This window comes from Magnolia sinica, chromosome 15 (assembly GCF_029962835.1).
Source record: "Magnolia sinica isolate HGM2019 chromosome 15, MsV1, whole genome shotgun sequence".
Lineage (NCBI taxonomy): Eukaryota > Viridiplantae > Streptophyta > Magnoliopsida > Magnoliales > Magnoliaceae > Magnolia > Magnolia sinica.
In genome coordinates, this window is record NC_080587.1 from 12,395,376 (window position 1) to 12,412,543 (window position 17,168).

The following is a 17,168-nucleotide window of genomic DNA, read 5'->3' on the forward strand; positions in this document are numbered from 1 at the left end:
TCATAGATTACGAATTTAAAGTTATCATGGTGGATGAAGGCTCTGTGGTGCATGTAAGTATTAGGATTTACACTTAGCCATGCAATGTTTCAGTTTTATGACAGCTCTATGTGCGACAGCTTGGTGGGTGTTATGCTGTCTTGGGAAGCTACGCATGCTAGGTCCCATACTAAGGGATGTCACAAAGTTGTGGATGCAGTCACATAGAAATGTGTCTAGCACACCTTCAATGGATCTGGAGCAAGAGAGAGAATCCTCACAAAGATAATCAACATGCTTTGGTAGAAGGAAAGGATTAATAGGATCTTTGATAAGAAGTACCTTTGGTGGAATCAATCAAATGAAGAATCTTGCTTTGCTAGACCATAGTTTTGGCTCCATTAGGACAGTTTGAAAGGAAGAACTCTAAGATTAAGTGGGAGCTGCCTCGATCTAGGTCCTTTGGGGGCTCTTTGGAAAACTTTGGCCCCTTTGGGATCAAGAGCATCTTGAGAAATGAATGTTTGGAGGTGATGATGGCTTTTTCTGGGCCTTAGGTGAGGTGGTGTCAGATCTTGCAATGATTCATATGCTAAGAGAAGGGATTTGCATTTTCTCCTCCTATTATGGGAAGCTTCTCATTGAAGGAGATTCTTCTCATATTTTAGTGGGTCAAGAACGATAAGTTGGGGAATTGAAAAAAGGTTCAATTTTTAGTAGCTAGATTGGGAGCCGTTTGTTATATTGTTATGAGGGGTGTCAATGAGTTGGTCAATAGGCCTATTGAAGAGGGAGTGAAAAAAGGGTCACTTGCTTTTGGTCCCTTCATCATCATCGTCTTTGTCCTCCTCCTCCTCCTCATCATCATCATCTTAGCCTTACCCCAATTAATTGGGGTCTGCTTCATGAATGTTTTTCCGCTACACCACTCTATTAAGGGTTGTAACCTTACTAAAACCATAAGTCATTAAATCTTGTCTTACTACAACCACGTGGAAGAATCCCTTGAAAGACAATTTACTGAGGAAGAAATAATGTCTGCAATTGAAAAGTTGGGTGGAGAAAAGGTGCCGGTCCGTATGGGGGTCCGGATGGGTTCCCAATACTCTTTTATCATAAGTTTTGGGATTTGGTTAAAGGCAAGGTAATTGGTTTTATTAACAAATTTTATGAAACAGTCTCCTTGCTCCTGAAGTTTGTTGCCACGTTCATTGCATTAATCCCAAAAATGCAAGGTGCGGAAAGCTTGTAGGACTACAGACCGATAAGTTTATTGGGAGGGCCATACAAAATTCTGTCAAAAGTTCTAGCCACAAGATTTAAAGCGACCTTAGGTGGAGTTGTCTCTAAATCTCAGAGTCCTTTGTAGCGGGATGACAAATTGCGGATAATATCTTAGCGGCTCACGAAAATATAGATATATGTAACAGAAGCGGAAGGAAAGGTGTGGTTTATAAGCTAGACGTAGGGAAGGCGTATGATCATGTTGATTGGGGCTTCTTAGATTATATACTAGGTTGGTTGGGGTGTGAAAGGAGATGGAGAACGTGGATGTGTGTCGCATCTCCAAAGTTTTCAATTCTAGTAAATGGCTCTCCAAATGGCTTCTTCTCTTCGTCTAGTGGGTTGCAGCAAGGGGACAAAGTCAGTGAAAGATTCGAAAATAAACTATCACAGTGGAGAAGCAGGTATTTGTCTCTAGGGGGAAGGATAACTATGATTAAGGTGACTGTCCAACCTTTCAATTTACTTTATGTCCCTTCTTAAATGCCCAAAGTCAGTATCGGATAAATTTGAAAAAATTTGGATGGATTTCTTCTGGAAAGGTATGGAAGAAAAGAAAAAGTTCCATAGCATGAAATGGGAAGACGCATGCAAGTCAGTGAGCCAAGGGGGTGTGGGGTTGAGAAGTTTGGAGGTGGTTAACCAAGCCTTGCTAAATGGGTATGGAGATTTGGGGTGGAGGGGAGTCTATGGAGGGAGGTAGTTCGGAGGATGTAGGGTTAGGTTCCGGGGGTCGGTGGATGGACGTGGTCTTCTTCTCTCTATAGATCTTCTTACCTATGAAAAGTGGTTAACTCGATAAAAAACAAGGTATGGAAAGGGGTGGGTATCTCATTGGGAAATGGGCAAAAGAGTAGGTATTGAGATGATATATGGGTGGGGGAGCAGAAATTGGGGTTTATATTTCCTAGGTTAGCAAGTCTAGCAAGAGAAGAGCAGATGGTAGCTGCTAGTTGCTATTCCTTACAAAGAGGGTTGGGCTCCGCAGTGTAGAGGAAATTTAAATGATGACGAATTTGGGGAATTGGTGAATTTGTTGGACCTTTTATCCAAGGTAAAGCCGGTATCTTCAGGGCAAGACTCAATGGTGTGTTTAAAAGAAAGTCAGGAAAATTCTCGGTTAGGTCACTCTTCAGAATGCTTAGTGGAGGTCAGTTGGTTTATGGGCTTTCTCCGATTGCTCCAGTTTTGTATTACGGGGCTTCAACGAAGGTGGCTATGTTAGCTTGGTTAGTGGGAGGTAACAAGGTGCTCACAGTGGATAACCTTCGTAAAAGAAAAAATGGTTCTTCTGAATTTTTGTATCTTGTGCCTTAAAGATGAGGAATCGGTGGATCATTTATTTTTCCATTGTGAGTTTGCTTGTTAGGTGTGGACAAATTTTTTTCATATCTTTCAAATAATTTGGGTATGTCCAAAATCAATTGGAAATTTCTTCATGATGTGGCATGGGGGAGGGTCAAGCAGAGTAGGTTCGAAAGTTTGTCGATCATGTCTTCTGGCGGGTATTTGGCCTATATGGTTGGAACGGAATAATTGTTGCTCTAGGAATTGTGAGGAGGGTCGAGTAGAGGAAGTTTTTGGTAAAGCAAAGGTGCTAGTGATTGAATGGCTTAAAGCATAGGCAGATATCCATTTGCCCGATTCGTGGGCTGCTTTGTAGTTGCTTCCTGTGTTTTTCGTTTATTTTTTGTATATTTGTAATTATGGCTGTGGCCAGTTTTATTTATTGAAATACATTGTTTAAAAAAAAAAAAAAAAAAAAGACCACATCCTTTTTGGTCATCCACTTGCCCTTTTGTAGCATTCAACTTGAAACAACCAACTCCCAATTGGTGTAGTTCATTGTCTCCAATGCACATGGCCAAACTGTCTAAGTCTACTTTCCACTGTCAAATTACCTACTGGGGCTACACCCAAGTTTCTTTGAATGCATTCATTTATAATTCTATCCTTCCTCATCCTGGACTCGTCCATTTCAAAGTCCTCATTTTAGCTATACTCTAAACGACTAGTGCTTTACTGCCCAACATTTCCATAAAGCATGGCTGGTCTTATAACCATCCTATAAAATGTCCCCTTTAATTTGATTGGTATGTGGCGATCACATAAGACTCTAGAGGCCTCTACTTCATCTGCCTAGCTATAATTCTATGAGCAATATCCTTGTCAATCTCTCCACTGTCTTGAATTATTGACCTAAGATATTGGAAATGGTCTTTTTGGGGTACTTGTTGGCCATCAATCTAAAACTAATTCCTCATTTCCGCTTCTATTGTTAAAGACGAGTATAATGACATATCCACCAAAGAAAAAGTCTAACTTTAAAGACGAGTTGGGTCTGCAAACTGAGCTTATCAATGCGATGAATAAACAATTTGGCTATGCCACATGAAATTGCGGACTACAAAGCCAACCTGATACAAAGTTGGATTTGGATGCACCATCGAATCGTATTGCAATTATTAGGTTCATGAAGTGGGAGGTTCTTATGCTCCAAACAGCAATTTCATTTCTTTCAATTTGGACTCGAAATGAATGCAACTGAAATTTGAGTGCTGTTTCAATATGAATTTGTCTTCACTTAACTGAATCCATGGCCTGCACTGACAAGGCAGCTTGCTGGCTTGGCTCTCTCCTGGATCAAAGCAGACCAGCTCGCCCCATTGTTTGGTCAAACTGGGCGGCCCCTGCCACATAATGTCGACTGGATGAGTGGCCTGCTTCTCTTCACACAACCCTATTGATATGATAGGCCTCGCCACCTTTGCTCTATCCCTCGTGTTTTGGAGCGGGATCTGCCAAAGAATAACCAGCCGTGGTGGTGGTATGGAAAGTAAGGATAAATTCACTTGTACATCCAAATGCACCCTAAGAGACTGTGCATCTGTCCACTTAGAATGATTGAATCTGGAGGCTTTTTTGGCGAACTTACCTGCCTATTGAAGACTGCCTCTGAAATCAAAACATTGTATTGCAAAAGCATATCCGAGCAAGCAAACCATTGCCTATGGCTGCATTTGGTTGCATCAAATATCGCGAATGCAACCAAATGCAGCCTAAGTTAAATTAATTAATTTGTTTGTATGTGCTTAAATATTCTGCATTAGCCATTACATTGATTTGCTTATATTCGGTGTCTTAGAGAGAACGTCGTCGCCAGGAACATGAAGCTGCCATGGCAAAGGGTCCCCAGTCAAGTTAAAGGGGTGGTGTTCAGACAGATATTCTTTCATACAGCTCGAGGAAGAAGAAAAGAAAAGGCTTTTTATTGTTGTTATGGTGTTTGTTTTCACTCCATGGGGGTGTGATTGTTTGTTGATGAAGAATGATATGATCTTCAACCTGAGAAATGCACATCCTACTTTGGTTTTCAGTTTCTACAGGTGAGGCTATGGTTCCATGATCCAAACCATTCTTTCGTTGGCCCCATTTGTTGATGGACCATGGCCCTCATCAGGATGATCGCCGTTACCTTTCAATTATTTGGCCAACAAATAGATTTTTTTTTTTTTTTTTTGTTTTGTTTTGTTTGCTTTTGAAGGATGATCAGCAAATAGATAGTCAAGGTGACAAATACTACAGTGATCTGCGTTCAAGTGGAAGAGGACCAAGATTGGCATCTAGCATCTTTCATTCCAAGAGTTCATCTTCATGATCAATCCAATGTGGGGTCCAGCCGATCAATGATCCGGATCATTGAACCATGCAGTGTAAATATAGACATTTTTTCCCCTTTTAATGGATTATATATTTGATGGAAATCATATCAGGAAGAATGCTCCAGAGGTCCTGAATCATGGACACTTGAAGTAAATCCAAACCATTTCTCGTGTGTCTAGTTGTAGGTGACTGGTCACAGGGTTAGTGTCTATTTCAAGGCATCCCCTGTCCACAGTGGGGCCCATTAAAGGAATGGTTTGGATCACCCAAATCATGGACCCCCCATTTCCAAAATCTGGTCCACAACACCATTTACATCCTGATGCATTAAGGTTTATGACTCTCTTTAGGTCCTCAGCCACCAAAGTTGATCTCTAATCATAAGCATGATATGTTAACGGGTTAATTGGATGGTCAGGATGTTTTAAAATCAGAGACATTCATCAGGTTAGGCCCTCCATGAAAGCCTAAACCAAAAGGAAGGGAGATAAGATCATCAGGTAGGTCTTTCAAATGTACATTGATATGGACATTCATAGCCATCCTAGGGACGCGGATTCCCTGCGAAGCCTTTGGCAGGAAGTTCCTGCGCAAGGATTGTGGGTGGGGCCCACTGCGATGTTTGTGAGAAATCCAATCCGTCATCCATTTTTTCGAGCTTATTTTAGGACATCCAACCAAAAATAAGGTGTATCCACAACTCAAATGGGCCACAGGAGAGGAAACGGTGGGGATTTAGTGACCACCGTTGATATATTTATACGGCCACAAAAGTTTGTTATCGGTGTAAGTTTTCGGTGTTTTCACTTCATCCTAGTGAAAATGACCTTATAAACGGTTTGGTTGGCATATAAGCATCAAGGTGGAGTCTAGGAAGGTTTCCCGGGTAGGCTTTTCCCACTGTTTCATCTAGTATATCTCCCTCGAGTTTTGGATCCTCTTCACTTTTGGTTGCATGTCCTAAAATGATCTCAAAAAACATGGATGGATGGGTTGGATTTCTCAAAAACATCGCAGTGGGCCCCACCCAGAATCCTTGCACAGGAACTTCGTACTCCTCCAGTTAGGGCTGTGAACTGGCCGGTCCTATCGTAACCTTCGGCCAGGATTTTCAGCTGATCAGATCCAGCCAATGGTCGGGGCACAGAGGTAGCAATGGGCCAAGCAGTTCACCCGACTAGGGCAGGTTCAGACAGGCCGGTCCAACTTCATATGTTCTCGAATTCATGTGGTCCATCTTCCAATTATCCATTGGACAACATGCTTATGTTAACCAACCCAAGGATTCATTTCTACAAGTGTCCATCTCTTTGTGCATGTGGTCCACCTGATCAATGGATGGATTAGAAATAGGGATTTGATTAATTTTCAGGCCAGGGTGTGTCATCTTCAGGCCCAACCTTTGTTGGCACGGGCTTGGGTCTGCTATCAAGGGCCCATTTGGACTATGCATGGTTCCGGGCCTTCAGGCTGGGCTTTGTGCTTTGCTATTCGAAATTTGGAGTTTGCTAGGCTTGGGTCCATTCCATTGATAGACCAATTTCAGCCATATGATGGGTCTGTTAATAGGCCACGCTGGATTATTTGGGTTTTGGGTCAGACTTGGGCTAAAAATGATTTCGCTGGCTTATTAATTGGCCTGACTTGGGTTGTGGATAAGAGCCCATCGGCTCAGCCTGTTTACGGTTTCAAGGACATTCTGATCAATATCAAGCCTGATTGGCTCACCTCATAAACAGCCCGGATCTTGAAGTAGCTTGGCTTTGGTTTGGGTCCGCTTGGGGTTAGACCATGCATAATCATCAAGGGCTCAGAAATGGATCGTTTATGAGCATGTACTCATGAATTGCACATGTAACATATGTGTAACTCTAATAAAAGGTCAAAATGGTAGACCCCAAGTTACATGGGGTTATTGGATTAGGTGTTAGCCGGGTAATACCATTGGACCATGGGGCCCACCTTGATGTCAGTGTTGTATATCTATGCCCGTATAGGAAACGGTGGTCATTTAACACCCACCGTTGAAGAGTTCCTAGGGCCCACCATAATGTTTATTTCCCATCCAACTTTTCGATAAGGTCTGGAAGACTTGGATGAAGAGAAAACACAAATATCAGCTTGTCCCCCAGGAAAATTTTAATGGTGGGAATTCAATCCCATTGTGTGGTCCACTTGAGACTTGGATCTACTACAATTTTGAGACCATGAGCTAAAATTAGCTGGAAAAAGTGATGGACGGGGTGGATATATAATGCATACATCAAGGTCAGCCCCACAGTCAAGACAACACCCACTAACGTGTTACCCGAGTAACACCTAATCCTCTCCCAATTTTCACGGGTCCATCAATGGGCCGGGCTTGCCGACCAGCGGCTCGGGCTCAAACTTCAACCCTGTTTCTTACGGGCTGGGTTTGGACTATATATATGTCTAAAATCTAGTCAAGCTGTCCCGTTTCTCTCTTCCATGGCTTCTCCAATCCCATTTCTCGACCTAAATCTCCTTCTCCTTCCCATTTTGCCCCAAAATTGAACCGAAATCCTAACCACATGAAGAAGAACTCCAAAGCCTAACCCTAACCCTACTCCAAATATGAACGCCGTTTCTTATTCTTCTTCAATTTTTTTTTTTTTCGTTTCTCCTTTGGATTCGGCGCCAACCATAGGTTTATGTGTGGTACCATCATGATGTATATCTTTCATCAAACCCGTTCTTCATGTGTGGCTTAGAAGAATCAATGGAAAAAAAACAAAAATCAGCCTCATACAACACTCAGGTGGGCCACGCTGCCCAAACGTAGAGGTTTTATGAGTAATTTTACATTTTTTTTTTCATTGGTACGACTCATGTGATAATTTTATCAAGATGATCGTTTGTCTGCACGGATAAGATAAGGGTTCTCACATAACGGACAGAGTTGATTTCACATATAAGACAAGAAAACATGCATGATGTTGACAAGAATAGCCTTGAAATCTCACCATATACTATCATATAACTGTTGTATCCAAACATTATTACGAAAACAAACCCTCGAAAGAAGAAATTGACTGAAGATAGATAATTTTATTGACTACATACTTATAAATACCTTTAAATAACCATTTCTCAACTTCTAAGATGAGAGAGGAAGCTTCAACTTGAGTGCTAGTCCAACATAGATCAACAACGTACCCGTAGATATCATCCTTTTAGCAGTGATATCTGAGATGGATGATAGGAATGCCGCAGCCAGTAGTAGCACCAATCCCATCACCAAAATGCCGTTCACAGCAATATTGGAAAGAAATCCTTCTTGAAATAAACCAATTCTTGGGGGGTTTCCGTTCTCAGCTGCTTCACCTGGATGTTCCCCAACGTTTAGGTGAACCTCTAAAGGCGCTTCGATTTCAGTGTTGTCGATCTCAGCTTCAACAGGTTCCTCTACTTGGACTTGAACATCTGGAACCATTTCGATTTCAATGCTTTCCATCTCAGAATCTGCCATTGTAGAGACTGGGCTCTGATACGTTGTTGGGAGTGTTTTTGGGAAGAAGGAGGTGACTCGAATTTGCATGCCAACATCTTTGTTTTATTCCTAACTTCATTTTACACATGTCGCCACACACATAGCTGCCATCGTATGCATGCAGCTAAATCTGGGCCCTACCGTGATTTTAATTACTACATACACACGGTTCATTTGGTGGATCTCCTCTAGGTTATGGGATATCCCAAAAGTCAGCCGTATCCAGAATTCAAGTGGGTCACACCATCATAAATCATGACTAAAAGATCTAAAATCACTTGATCGGTCACATCTGAGTTTTGGACGTAAGAATCCTATAAGATAGGCCTCATTGATCAACAGCCTAAATTTGCCTAAAGGATTGGATAATGTGACCGGGTGCACCAGTATGTCCCACTAAGTTGTGATATATACAAAATTCCTATAATGGGTGGTATGCTCACTATTATCGAACGCTTGTTTTCGTATGGGCGAAATCACTTTCAGCCCGGTGGGTAAAGTCAAGCAATGCATAGTACTGGAATTGCATCCTAACGACTGCATTTTATTTCAGCATCATTTTGCATGCATGTGCCGCGACACTTGTAGCTGCCATCATATGCATGCAGCTAAATCTGAACCCTATTGGGATTTTACTACATACACACGGTTCATTTGGTGGATCTCCTCTAGGTTATGGGATATTCTAAAAGTCAGCCATATCCAGAATTTAAGTGGGTCACACCATCATAAATCATGACTAAAAGATTTAAAATCACTTGATCAGTCACATCTGAGTTTTGGACGTAAGAATCCTATAAGGTAGGCCTCATTGATCAACAGCCTAAATTTACCTAAAGGATTGGATAATGTGACCGGGCGCACCAACATGCCCCACTAAGTTGTGATATATACAAAATTTGTATAATGGGTAGTATGCTCCCTATTATGGAACGCTTGCTTTCATACAGGCGAAATCACTTTCAGCCCGATGGGTAAAGTCAAGCAATGCATAGCACTGGAATTGCATCCTAACGACTGCATTTTATTTCACCATCATTTTGCATGCATATGTCGCGTCACTTGTAGCTGCCCTCATATGCATGCAGCTAAATCTGGGCTCTACTGTGATTTTACTACATACATACTGTTCATTTGGTGGATCTCCTCTAGGTTATGGGATATCCCAAAAGTCAGCCGTATCCAAAATTCAAGTGGGTCACACCATCATAAATCATGACTAAAAGATCTAAAATCACTTGATCGGTCACATCTGAGTTTTGGACATAAGAATCCTGTAAGATAGGCCTCATTGATCAACAGCCTAAATTTGCCTAAAGGATTGGAAAATGTGACCGGGCGCACCAGCATGCCCCACTAAGTTATGATATACATTCAGAATTCATGTAATGGGTTGTATGCTACTAACAGTAGCATCCCAACCCCCTAATTCTGGATGTATATGCCAACTAAGATGACATGGGTTGCTGGCAAAATCGCTTTCCGCCGCGCGGGTGAAGCCAAGCTATGCAGCATATCATTATAAAATATTAGAAATACTGTCGGACCGGTAGCGTGGAAGCGGATTGGCTAATGAAGTGACGTTATCAAGTTCTGTGTGTCCCACCATGATGTATATGCTATATCCACACCGTCCATCCATTTGGAAATATGATTTTAGCGCATGATGCAAAGAATGAGTCAGATCCAAAGCTATAATGGACCACACAAAAGAAAATAGTAGAGAGAGTGACACCCACCATTGAAACCTTCCTAAGATCCACCGTGACGTTCATTTGAGATCCAACCTGTTCATAACTTAAAACAGACATTACTGAAGGGAAAAAATAAATATCAGCTTGATCAAAAATTTTTGTGGCCCTTAAAAGTTTTTAATGGTGGGCATCAACCTATCCACTGTTTTTTTGGTGAGGTCCACTCGAGCTTTGGATCTGACTCATTCTTTGGATCATGCCCTAAAATGGTCTCTCCAAATGGATGGACGGTGTGAATACAACATATATCATGGTGGGACCCACGGTGATGTCACTTCAAGTCTCCCTATTCAACCTGTGAATATCATTAGCTAATCCGTTCAACCGCGTCCATGAGGAACCTCTAAGTAGGTGAGGAACTTTTAAGCAGGTATCTAGAAACATTTGTTGGTCCGACAAAATATGGACTTGTAATTATTAGGTTCATGAAGTGGGAGATTCCAAGCTATGATTTGCTTTGCTTCGTTAGGTGGGCCCCACAATAGGAAAGGTGTAAAATCGTGCCCTAGACCTCTGAATTCACCTGGTGTGTCCCACACGAGTCTTGCAATGTCCTGGATTTTGGGGAATCCATCCATCCTTGTATTGCACGTCAGATGAAAGGATTAGATGGTATATACACATCATGGTAGGCTCCATGCACATTTGGGCTACTTTAAGTGTTGTCGGCCGGATTCTTGGACCCGGTCCAAATACAAGGTGTTGCACCTGATGGACGGCATGGATCCCATCTCCGTTAAGTTGTTCCATCTACATCAACGAATGTCACACCCCCATATGCCGCGCAGATTGCATAGATCAGTGACTACGGGGCTCACAATGATGTATTTGTTTTATACGACTCATTTTAGAGCATGAAGCAGATGCAGGTCTCAGGTGGACAACACCATAGGAAACAGTAGTGACTGAGGCCCCACGATTAAAAGATTCCTTAGGCCCGCTGTAATGTTTACTTGCCATCCAACTTGTTGATAAGGTCACACGGACCCGGATGAAATAAAAACACAAATATCAGTTTGATCTAAAACTTTATAGCCACGTGAAGTTTTTAATGGTGAGCATTCAATCACCACCGTTTCCTGTGGTGTGGTCCACTCGATATTTGGATCTGTTTCATTTTTAGAAACTTGTCATAAATTGAGCTGAAAAAATGAATGAACGGTGACATATATCACAGTGGGCCCTACACTGACAGATCCTCCGAGCTCGGTGGTCTGCCGGATCTCCGGAATTGGCGTCCATCATCTGGCTACTAAAATTCGCAAGCGTCTTATGACTCTTATACAAAACCTGTTACATGCAAAGCGTGCGACAATAAAACTCTTTGGTTATACCATGTTAAAATCAGATCTACAACTCAGGTGGGTCACACCACAGAAAACGATGGGGATAGATGCCAGCAATAGGTTTGTGTTTTTGATATACTCATGATGGTCCCACACGCGGACGCGGCTAGTGGTCGGTTCTCTGTAAGCCCCATCATGATGTATTTGTTTTATCCACACCGTACATTTATTTTTACGGATCGTTTTAGTGCTTGATCCCAAAAAATGAGGCAGATCTAAATCTCAAGTGGAACACACAGTAGAAAATAGTAGTGATTGAATGTCCACCGTTAAAAACTTCCTGGGGATCACTGTAATGCTTATTTGACATCCAACCTAGTCATACAGACCTAAAGGGGAAAAAAAAAAACAAAATATCCGCTTGATCCGTAACTTTTGTGGACTCCAATCTTATTTTTATTTTTTTAATGATGCACATTTTATTAACATTGTTTCATGTGATGTAATGACGTACCTTATTTTCAGGCTCGTACCATAGCATGATCTGAAAAATAGACGGAAGGTATGGATGAAACACATACATTATGGTGTGCCCACGGAGCACCGACCACTAGGCATTGGCTAGTGGCATGGTCACTAGTGAAACAGCGTCCATAGCTTTCATCAAACCCGTTCATCAGGTGTGGATTAGAAGAATAAATGGAAAATTCCAAAAATTGGCCTCATCCAAAACTCAGGTGCGCCACGCCGCCCAAATTTATAGGTTTTAGGCGCAATTTTACATTGTTTTTATTGTTGTGGGTCATACGATATTTTTATCAAGATCGTCGCTATGTATGGCTAACATATGTATTCTCACATGATGGATGGAGTTTATTTCACATATACAACATGGTGATGGAGCTTGGGTGTTTTTACACTAACCTACAATCTCTGGTCCCACAGATGGAGCTTGGGTGCTTTTACACTGACGCATTCTCGCGGGGTCTAAAAGACGCAATGTCTCTGGGTCCCCACATATAGAGTTTGGGTGTTTTTACACTGACGCATTTTTGCGAATTCTGCACAACACATAAATCCACTTTGCCCGTCAGGTGAGAGCTATTAGTTGGACCGTTCAGCTTGATTAAAGACTTACATGGGCCACACCAATGAGAACAATGCAAAATTGCTCCCAATACCACTAAGTTCATGAGGTGTGGCTCGCCTGAGTTCTGAATCAGGTGATTTTTTGCATCTTCATTTCATCCTGATGAGCTGCACCTGATTACCGGTTTTGATGAAAGTTAAGTACCATGGCACCTATGATGAAAGCTACTTACCATCGTGGTCCCACACACAAACCTTTGGTTGGCGTCCCATAGCCATTCTTCCTTGTAGTGTGACCCACCTGAGTTGTGGATCTTGCTGATATTTGACCTCAGAGCCCGGAATTAAAGATAGAAGCTGATAGACGGGGTAGATTTTACGTATTAAAAATGGTGGGCTTAATAGAGTGTAGGTGTTTTTGTAAGACTCTTATCAGGTGGGCCACATGTGATCATCAGTTTAGATTTGACAGTTAGATTATTCATATTGAGTGATTCAGTATGCTCCACTATAATTATGATCATTGTAAATAGGTTTGGTGCAAGATGCTTGAACCGTAGTCCCTGTACATGATTATTAAGCCATATATGGAAACCTATGGTGTGGAAATCCTAAATGGAGAAGTATGATGGCTAAGCTTTTAGCCCTCTTTCTTATAAATACGTGTTTTGTTCTCTTCACCAACATAAGCAAGAAAACTTTAGTCACATGTAACGTCCCGAATTTTCACTATTTTAAATTTCCAAAAATCCTTGAAAATTTTTCTATTAATTAACTTATAATATCACTTAATGACCATTAACACTCAATGTTAGTTTATACAAGGGTTTACCAGTAAAGAATCGTACAAGTCTGATTAATCAGCCGTAGAAAGCCAATGAATCCACCCGATCACTTGAATATCAGGTGTAGTATAATGTCCCGCCCAACCAGAATAGTGTCTTGGGGCGTCCACGTAGGATTTTTCACAAGACTGTTCGTTTAAGCCACTCATAGTGAGGTATTATAAATAAATTAGACCAAAAATAGCCCAATTAAATAAACCAAACGGGCCCTGATAGAACCTGGTGCGGGCCTCCAAGCCAGATGACCGTTTACACTTAGTAATGGCTCGTGCGGGCTACACCGCGACACGGGAAGGTCAGAAAATTATAAAAATTCAAGGGATCATAGATCTCATTGGGCTTGGGGACCATCGTGGACCACGGACCCAGTGGACACCCAGAAGTGGAATCTGGCACTTGCCAGATACGCCCCACCAATGCCAGAATTGAAATCTGGCACATGAAAATAAAACTAAAATGTAAGACATTTCGGCCGTCGGATTTCTTCATAATTTACAATGAGGGTCTAATGTATTTTTCTACACCCAACCATAAAAATCTGGGACCCGATCGTGAAACGGTGACCGTTGATTGCAAATCAGATCGTTGCGGTAAAACCCCGCATCCGTTTGTCTTCAAATTTTGTATTGCCCTTCATCAGGCCATGGAGCACCTATTCTATAAATTTCGTGACCAGGGACCCATCAGAGCAACCCCGTTACTCTTTTAGCCTAAAACCAACGGCTTAGAGTAATCATGATCATATCTTCACTTTCACTAGTTATAAATAGACCACATTATGAACATAGTTAATCCAAACCTTAATCATTGCCCTCGAGAAATTCAATACCTAATTCATTCCAAAAATGCCCTGATTTTCCTAACAAACTCTAAACCGCTTGTTGGCGGGCCACTAGTTCCAAAACTATAGAATAATGTCCGTCTCATTAGGCTTGACGTCCATCGCGGGAGTCGGACCTGGGTACTGCCCAGAACTGCTTAACTTGAGCTAAAGGACGAGTGCATGAGAAACGCAAATACCCCAAAGAAAGGAACTGGAATTTAAGTGAATTTGGTCATCCACTCTTATGCAAAGTTGAGGATTTCGGACTGTCGGTTTAAGACCAAACTTCACACATGGAATGAGGATATTTTCCTACTCATATCCGTATAGCTGCGGCCCCAATCGACCATCGGCGACCGTTGAACAGACTTCTCATCATATCTGTCGATCGGCGCATCTAAATGGCGGGCTGATCATATCCATACGTAGATCATCATTAGGGCTAACTATCCTACGGTGTATATTGACTTGTACACCTCATAGTGGGCCCTAGAGCTTAGAAAGACCTTCCCATAGGTCTAGTGTAGTAAAAACCCAACACTTGGGGCCATTTCCACCAAATTTGACATTATAAAAGGGCTTCATTTGGGTACCCCCTCTCCCCATACGATTTTGCCCTAGAAGAGAGAGAAGAAAGTAAGGGGAGAAGAGAAGGAGGAGAAAGAGAGAGGAAGAAGAGAGTGAAGGAGGGTGTTGTTGGTGGTGGGGCCTAAGGAAGCTCAACCTTGCAACTCTCTACCCTTTCTCCAAGAAAATCCCTACACCCCAACCACAAGAATTGTTCTGTTGATTGTCTAGGTAAGACCCCTTATCCCTTTTTCCTTAAAACTCTTGTGATGAGAAGGGATTTCATGGATTTCTAACATACAAATGGTTGTTTTAGGGAATCCGGCCATCCGACCCCAAAAGCCCTCATTCCTATGTCGTTTTCTAAGTCTCCAACGAACCATAGGTACAGACTATTATCCTTAGGTGGCTTAACACCAATTTTAGTAGAAGTTTAATGATTTTGTTTGCTTGATATGTTGTATGGAAGAATCTAGAGGAACCTAGGAATGGTGTGTTGTTGGGATTGTATGAAATGACATGTTTAGTTCTTCTTGATGTTAAATCTTGCCTCTCACAATCTAGTGTATGGATGATTATATGCTCATGTTTGTTTGATTTCTTTTTCTCACATGTGTTGCTTCATGGTGTACATGATTCACTACTCTTGTGTATTTGATCCCTTGAGGTGTAGGAAGTGCTTAACTTCCTCGCTAACCTACACCACTCATATTCACCTTGTTCATGTTGTTGTAGCATGCTTGTTAGGAATAATTAAACCGTATGTTGTGATGTATGTAAACATAATACATTATGCTAGTTAGTAATATTGGTGGTTGGTATGTTATGAATTAACGTTAGACCCTTGGTTGGTCGGGAACATGAGGAGAATGAAGGTGGTTCCGTTCGTAGAACCGCCTTGAGGCTACACCCAAGGATTTGGGCGAGTGTGTACGAGCGGCAGTAGTTCGATTATATGGGTCCCTTGTACCCGATGTTGTTCATCGCATGCTCGCCTGACTCATGTGGTTTGACCTATTTACTGTCCAACCCTGTTTGTTAATCATGTTTGATCACTTATGTATGGAATCTAGAACACCCTACCACCGTTGTAGCCCATCGATACTGGATGAAATATTGATCCACAGCTCATGAGTCGGGCATGGTGAAATGGGACACTGTGTCTGAGCTGTCGGCCTACACTGAGGTGACGCTCCTCCCCGTAGTGACCGCGAGCAATCCCTTTCTCTCAGCACTCCCCGTGTGCTTGAAGTCGGGGACGGAAAATTCGACGGGATCAAGGATCGCGGGGTCTTGGCCTCATACGTTGGTGGGTCTTGGCCAACAACTAGTTTAGGGCATTTGATACGTGAGGTGTATTAGATTCCCAAATCTGCAAGATGAATGGACTTAACTAAGAACCCGGTTAACATCATCATTGCACGGCATTAGCTAGGTTGGCGACTCGGCAGTCGAGGTTGCTCTGAGGGAGTGCTGACATATGCGATCGTTAGACGAAGTCACTCGAGGGAGAGTTGTGGTGAGGGAATACATCATATCATCTACCATGCATGTGCCTTAATAAGATTAGTTAGGTATTTGTAAATGATTACTTTTCATTAAATTCTTATTATAATTGATGCTTGTTGCAACTTAAGACTAATATCACCCACTGAGTTGATCACTCACTTCCACTCTGGGACGGTGTTTTAAAACACCAATCAGACCCGCTCGTAGATGTAGGAGATACAGATTACGTGGAGCTTGGTTATGCGAGTCTCGAGGAGGAGGACGAGTTCCCTTACTTCCAGTTGATGAGCGGGACCCCGTCGGATCAGTAGATGGGTCGTTGGATCGCCGAGCAGCGGCTCAGCTTTATTCTTTTTGGACATGCCATTTTTTGTGATTTTGTTGGGCGACACCTTGTGCGCCCGTTTATATTCTTTTGGACATGTATATATAGGTGTAGTTGATTTTCTTCCATTTCAGTAGACTAGTGTGGTTGTGCTTCATGTTCCAGGAAATTTCAGAATGCGCATTTAGACTGAATTAATCACATATTAATGAAAACCGATTATAAGTGACCCCAGGAACTCGAGAGTCGAGCGTATGCATGACCCTCGATTTTCAAGGTGTTACATCACATTGAAAAGTTCTCCCAAGGGTGTGCGAAAGATTGATATTTATGTTGGTTACGTTAAGATTATTGTGTTGAATCTCAGTTATTAATGCACAGACGATCCGTCAATTTCGCGATATAGTTATAACAATTTTACCTGTTGTGATGAAATTGATGTTACAGAAGAATTTGGTCCTCCTTTTTCCTTATTGCCGTTAATCGTAAAAAAATCATTTCATTACTTTTTCTTATGTATTCTTAAAAAAATT

General features: G+C 41.9%; 1 long non-coding RNA gene across 4 annotated transcripts in view; it reads left to right on the forward strand.

The window, feature by feature from the left end:
• The window catches only part of LOC131227835 (uncharacterized), a 31,693-nt gene that overhangs the window by 7,613 nt on the left and 6,912 nt on the right, over window positions 1–17,168 (forward strand). For 2 of the 4 annotated variants that reach the window (XR_009162525.1, XR_009162524.1), the window contains one exon: window positions 4,409–4,642. This is a non-coding gene — a long non-coding RNA (uncharacterized LOC131227835). Of the gene's footprint in view, window positions 1–4,408; window positions 4,650–4,807; window positions 5,031–17,168 lie in introns of those variants that run through there. The other 2 variants (XR_009162527.1, XR_009162526.1) reach the window with 2 other exon arrangements.